This window comes from Arachis hypogaea, chromosome 14 (assembly GCF_003086295.3).
Source record: "Arachis hypogaea cultivar Tifrunner chromosome 14, arahy.Tifrunner.gnm2.J5K5, whole genome shotgun sequence".
Taxonomy (NCBI): domain Eukaryota; kingdom Viridiplantae; phylum Streptophyta; class Magnoliopsida; order Fabales; family Fabaceae; genus Arachis; species Arachis hypogaea.
Window position 1 is genome coordinate 83322539 of NC_092049.1, and position 6738 is coordinate 83329276.

Consider the following 6738-nt stretch of genomic DNA (forward strand, 5'->3'; position numbering starts at 1 on the left):
ATCCAGCTTGAACTTCGAGGTTTTCAGGAATGGTCTTCCAAGCAGGATTGATGATGGTCTTCCTGAGTCATTAGGGGGCATTTCCAGGATATAGAAGTCAATAGGAAATGTGAGCCCCTTAATGCTCACTAATACATCTTCAGCAATTTCAACTACTGTAATAAGGCTTTTATCTGCTAACATAAAATGAGCTACGGACCTTTTTAAGGGAGGGAGCCTTAGAGTATCATATATAGACAATGGCATTATACTAACACACGCTCCTAAGTCATACATGCAATCAGAAAATATTACACCTCCAATGGTACAGTTAACCATGCATGGACCTGGATCACTACATTTTTCAGGTATACCTCCCATTAAAGCAGATATAGAACTACCTAAAGGGATAGTTTCTAATTCATTAATTTCTCTTTATGAATGCATAAATCTTTTAGAAACTTTGCACATTTAGGTACTTGCTGAATAACATCAAAAAGGGGAACAGTTACCTCAACCTTTTTGAAAATTTCTACCATTTTGGGATCAAGTTCCATCTGCTTTTTGGACTTCCTTGCAAGATGTGGGAATGGGATAGGGATGGCGCTACTTGCAGCTTCTGCATCCTTTGGTGCTTCATTCCTTTGCTGAGCTACTTCTTCTTCAACCTTGTCTTGTACTTCATCTTCCTCTTCAGCGTCTTCCATTTCCGCATCTTCCACTTCCACTGAGTTTTCAATTGGGGCGTGTTCTATTGGGCTTGGCTCCTCCTGATTTCTCTCTGGCAGTGTGGTTCCGGACCTCAAAGTGATGGCATTGATGCAACCCTTGGGGTTAGGTAAGGGTTGAGAAGGAATTCCACTGGAGCTTAAAGGTTGGTTAGTGGAAGTAGGTAATGAATCTATCTGGGGCGGCAAGAGCTTGCAAAGTGGCATTCAGACCATTTAGAGTAGAGTTCGGTGTAGTCTACATCTCTTGTTGTCCTTGTGCAAGAGAACGAAGCATCTCGTCATTTGATGAGGAAGTAGGATAAGTGATCTACAGTATTTGTTGTTAGTTTTGCTGGGGTCTTTGTGATTGTCTTAAGTGAGGAGCTCTGTAAGGTTGGTTCTGATTCTACTGTCTGTTGTTGTTATTCTACCTTTGGTTTCCATTATTGTCTTTGCCTCCTCTGTTATAGTTGTCCCTCCAGCCATGGTTGGAATTATCCCTCCAACCTTGGTTGGAGTTGTCCTGCCATCCTTGGTTATAGTTCCCACCTTGGTTGTAGTTGCCGTCTTGTTGATTGTATCCTTGATTTGGACGGTCATAAAAGTTATGAGTAACTGCCACAGTATTGTCTTTTTGTTGGAGCTGCGGGTATTCATCAGTATAATGACTATAATCAGCACATATTTCGCATACTCTTTGGGGAACTAACTGTTGGCTTTGCTGTGGTGGGGAAGGCTGAGCTTGTTGTTGTTGATTCAACTGTAATTGCTTCAGTAGGTTGGTCATTTCATATATACTCTGTGTAAGAGCAGTAGTCTCAGTACTAGAGGAAATTTCTGCAACAGTCTTCGAGTGGTTATTCCTGTGCCTGTGATTCCTGGTGGACTTAGCTAAGTTGCTGATTCGTTGCCATGCTTCATCTGCGGTCTTGTACTTTTTCAGAGAACCATTACTAGCACCATCTAGTGTGGTTTTATCCTGAGGCTTCATGCCTTGAGTGAAATAGCTGATCAACACTAGCCTATCAATCATGTGATGGGGGCATGCGTCTAAAAGGTTCTTAAAACGCTCCCAGTACTCATAGAGAGTTTCTGATTCACCTTGAACAATGCATGAGATTTCTTTCCTTAGTCTGTCTGTAACTTTAGCTGGAAAATATTTTTCTAAAAATTCTCTTCTGAGCGTATCCCAGTTAGTAACAGTCGCTTCAGGTTGGGAGTAGTACCACTCCTTTGCCTTTCCCTCAAGATGGGAAGGCAGTTAACAGAATAGAAGTTTCATTCGCACCCTGATGCCAAACAGTAGAACAGGCTGTCTGAAAATCCCTGAGGTGCTTGATGGGCTCCTGAGCAGGTAAGCCATGAAACTTGGGCATTAAATTGATTAGTGTAGTCTTCAGTTTAAAATCTGTAGCCAGAGTTGGATGATGCACTTGATACGGCTGCATTGTAAAATCCGGGGCTCCAGCTTCCTGGAGAGTAATCCTCCTAGGTGCTGCGATTCTATCTGCACGTGAAGTAACTGAATCAGTAGTAAAGGAGCTTGTTTCGCTCTCGGATGGTGGTTCAGATTCGCCCTCAGATGAGACTGGTGAATCGATAACAATCACTTCACCACCCTCAGAGGCTAACCGACGTTAAGCTCGCCTAATACGTGAAATAGTTCTTTCAATTTCAGGATCAAATGTGGCTAAGCTCGGATCAGGCAGTGAATGCGGCATTCAATGAAAGAAACATATAGCTCATGGTAATAAAATAAAAATAAAATATGCAAATAAAAATAAAGATATGTGATGAGCGGATATTTTATACGCTTTTTGGGAGGTATTTTCATATAGTTTTTAGTAGGATTGAGCTACTTTTTAGTATATTTTTGTTAGTTTTATGCAAAAATCACATTTCTGGACTTTACTATAAGTTTGTGCTTTTTTCTGTAATTTCAGGTATTTTCTGGTTGAAATTGAGGGACCTGAGCAAAAATCTGATTTAGAGGCTGAAAAAGGACTGCAGATGTTGTTGGATTCTGACCTCCCTGCACTCGAAATGGATTTTCTGGAGCTACATAAACCCAATTAGCACGCTCTCAATTGCGTTGGAAAGTAGACATCTAGGGCTTTCCAGAAATATATAATAGTCCATACTTTTTCGCGAGTTTTGATGACGCAAACTGGCGTTTAAATGCCAACTTCCTGCCCTATTCTGAAGTTAAACGCCAGAAACAATGCCACAAACAGGCTGCAACCTGGCGTTTAACTCCAAGAGAAGCCTCTACACATGTAAAGCTCAATGCTCAGTGCAAGCACACACCAAGTGGGCCCCGGAAGTGGATTTCTGCACTATCTATTTTAGTTTACTCATTTTCTGTAAACCTAGGTCACTAGTTTAGTATAAAAACTACTTTTAGAGACTTACTATATACCTCATGACAATTTGCATCTGAACCTTGTATCTTCTACGGCATGAATCTCTAAACTCCATGGTTGGGGGTGAGGAGCTCTGCTGTGTCTCGATGGATTAATACAATTACTACTGTTTTCCATTCAATTATGCTTGTTTCTATTCTAAGATATTCACTCGCACTTCAACATCATGAATGTGATAATCCGTGACACTCATCACCATTCTCAACCTATGAACGCGTGCCTAACAACCACTTCTGTTCTACCTTAGATTGAGTGTGTATCTCTTTGGTTCCTGGTTCACGAGTTTGATTGCCTCTCCTGACAACAGAGCATTCAAATCCGTGAGATCAGAGTCTTCGTGGTACAAGCTAGAATCAATTGGCAGCATTTCTGAGATTCGGAAAGTCTAAACCTTGTCTGTGGTATTCCGAGTAGGATCCAGGAAAGGATGACTGTGACGAGCTTCAAACTCATGAATGCTGGGCGCAGTGACAGTGTGCAAAAGGATCAATGGATCCTATTCCAATATTAGTGAGAATCGACAGATGATTAGCCATGTACATGGACCCTTTTCACTGAGAGGACGGCTGGTAGCCATTGACAACGGTGATCCACCAACATACAGCTTGCCATGGAAGGAGACCTGCGTGCATGAAGAAGAAGACAGTAGGAAAGCAGAGATTCAGAAGACAGAGCATCTCCAAAACCTCAATCTGTTCTCCATTACTGCTTAACAAGTATTATTTATTTTATGTTAATTACTCTTCATAAAACCAACTAATTTTATTAGTTTCCTGACTAAGAATTACAAAATAACCATAGCTTGCTTCAAGCTGACAATCTCCGTGGGATCTGATGACAAGTCATCTTAGCCTAGTTTCACTAGTCTTTTTCTTTTGTTTTCAGTTGATTTTATGAACTTTATTGAGCCATAAGCAAGCCAACTGGGTAGAATTTCATGTTTCCTTTGATTCAATCAACCATGGATGAATTAATACAATTTCATGAGGTTTTATGCTATAATTGTCATATATTATGAAAGAATAACAATCTCATGATTTTGAGCATAGCTTTGATATGTTTGGTTGATTGATAATAGGTGAAAAGAGCTTCGAAGAAGGTTGAAGAAAGAAGAAAGGGCAAGGAGCAAGAGAGAACAAAAAGCTTGAGCAAAAGCTTGCCTCAAACTTTAGCTCAAGCTTTTGGAAAAGTTGAAATCACCCAGGATGGAGCAAAAGCTTGCGCCAACGTTTGCCTCAACCTTTTTGGCAAACGTTGGCGCCACACACCAACACCCTGAAGGAGAAAAGCTTGTGCCAACGTTTGCCTCAAGCTTTTTGGCAAATGTTGGCGCCACACATGTATACCCTGGAGGAGAAAAGCTTGCGCCAACGTTTGCCTCAAGCTTTTTGGCAAACATTGGCGCCACACATGCACATAAGGGGATCCATGTTTGGCTAAAAGTTTGACCTCAAACTTTAGCTCAAACGTGGATATCAGCAAAAGGGGGTGGCTAATATAAAAAGCTTGAGCAAAAATTTGCCTCAAACTTTGACTCAAGCTTTTGTGCTTTATGTCCCGATTCACAATGGGTTTCTCTCCAACTCCAAGTGCAATCAACAGAGGCTTTTATCAACCCAATTCCATCAAGAGCAAAGGCCCAATTCAAGGCTTGAAGACCATTTGAAGAAAGTGTATAAATAGCTTAGGATTTAAGTTTTCCGGGAGCTTTCCTTTAGCATTGGGAAAAACACTTACAGAGAGAGCTCACCTTTATATTTCTTGGCATTGTTGTTTTAATTCAAGGGAATTTGGGAGGAGAATTGATCTCTCTTCTTCCTTGTTCTTGCTTGAGCACTCTTTACTTTTCTTGCTTCGGATCTTGGGTGAAGAATTGAAGAACTTCTGTTTCAATCTCACCTTGAGATCTTGTTAAATTTTCTGCATAATTGAATTCCAATTTCTGTTAATTGCTTCTTCTTCTACTCTTTCTGCAATTTACATTTCTTTATTTCCTTTGCAATTGTTCTTGCTGGATCTAGGAAGGCAGTGAGATCTAGACTCAGCTATCTAGTCTCTTGAGTCCTGAGATCTACAGTTTTAAATTTCAATTTCCTTATTTCATTGCTACACCAAGCTTTTTCTCATTTCCGTTTTAGATCCGGTTTAATTCAAGTCATCTTCTACTTTTCTGTTTATTGCATTTTACTTTTCCTTGTTTAATTTCTGCAAATCCAATTCCCAATTCCCTTTACAATTCAAGCCATTTACATTTCTTGCACTTTAAGATTCTGCAATTTACATTTCTTGCAATCTAAGTTTCTGCAATTTATATTACTTGCACTTTAAGATTCAGCCTCTTTAATTTCTCTGCACTTTAAATTCTTGCCAATTGTCCCTCTCCTTTTTAATTTCATGCAATTTAGCTTCTGTCGAATACAAACCACTCAAATCAACTATTGATTCGCTAGACTAAGTCATCTACTAAACTAAATTGCTCAATCCTTCAATCCCTGTGGGATCGACCTCACTCCCGTGAGTTTTATTACTTGATGCGACCCGGTGCACTTGCCGGTTAGTTTCGTGTTGGATCATTTTCCACACATCAAGATCGACCCTTACTCACGTAAGGTATTATTTGGACAACCCAATGCACTTGCTGGTTAGTGGTACGAGTTTTGAAAAGTGTGATTTACAATTCGTGCACCATGTTTTTGGCACCGCTGCCGGAGATTGTTCGAGTTTGGACAACTGACGGTTTATTTTGTTGCTTAGATTAGGAAAAATTTATCTTTTTAGTTTAGAGCCACTATAATTGCGTCTTCTATTATTGTTTTTGGTTAATTTTTTTTTTAAATCCTTATTTTCATTTTCAAATTTTTTTGAAAATTTATTATAAACTAATAATTGAGTTTTTCTGTTTTTGTTTAGTTTCATGTTTTAAGTTTGATGTCAATTGCATGATTTTATTTTTCTTTCAATTTTTCAAATTATATGTTCTTAGTTCTTTCTTAATCTTCAAGTTGTTCTTATTTATTTTCCTTATTTGATCTTTAAAATTTCCTGTTTGGTGTTTGTTGCTGTTTATCTTATACATTTTCGAATTATTAGTGTCCAAAATATAAAAATTTTTAAGTTTGGTGTCTTTTGTGTTTCTATTTTCTTAAAAATTTTTAAAATCTATTCTTAGTGTTCATTTTGATATTCAAAGCGTCCTTGTTTGTTTTCCTTGTTTTGATCTAAAAGTTTTAAGTTTGGTGTCATTTTTACTATTTTTCTCTTTCTTCATTAAATTCAAAAATATCTTTTCTCTCTATTTTAATTGATTTTCGAATTCTGCCTTTAAAAATTCAAATTTTCATTTTAAAACTTCTTATTTTATCTTATCTTAGTTTTGGGATTTCAAAATTCAAAATCTTTTTCAAAAATCTTCTTAATTAAGTAATTATTCTAGTTTTTGAATTTATTTTTTTTCTTTTTTTCTGCTAGTTTTCGAAATTTATATTTTAACTTCCAATTATTTTATTTCATCTTATTTTTTTATTTATTTATTTATACGGTTTGTTTTTAATCAAATAAAATAAAAATAAAAATATATTTTATTTACAATTCACATCAATTCCATTTTCTCCATCATGGATCAAAGT

At 37.7% G+C, this 6738-nt stretch overlaps 1 non-coding gene across 1 annotated transcript; it reads left to right on the top strand.

The window, feature by feature from the left end:
- Positions 1-1716: 1716 nt before the first annotated feature.
- On the top strand, positions 1717-1824 carry LOC112745060 (small nucleolar RNA R71). The gene has a single exon (XR_003173007.1). It is a non-coding gene; the product is annotated as a small nucleolar RNA R71 (small nucleolar RNA).
- Positions 1825-6738: the final 4914 nt, after the last annotated feature.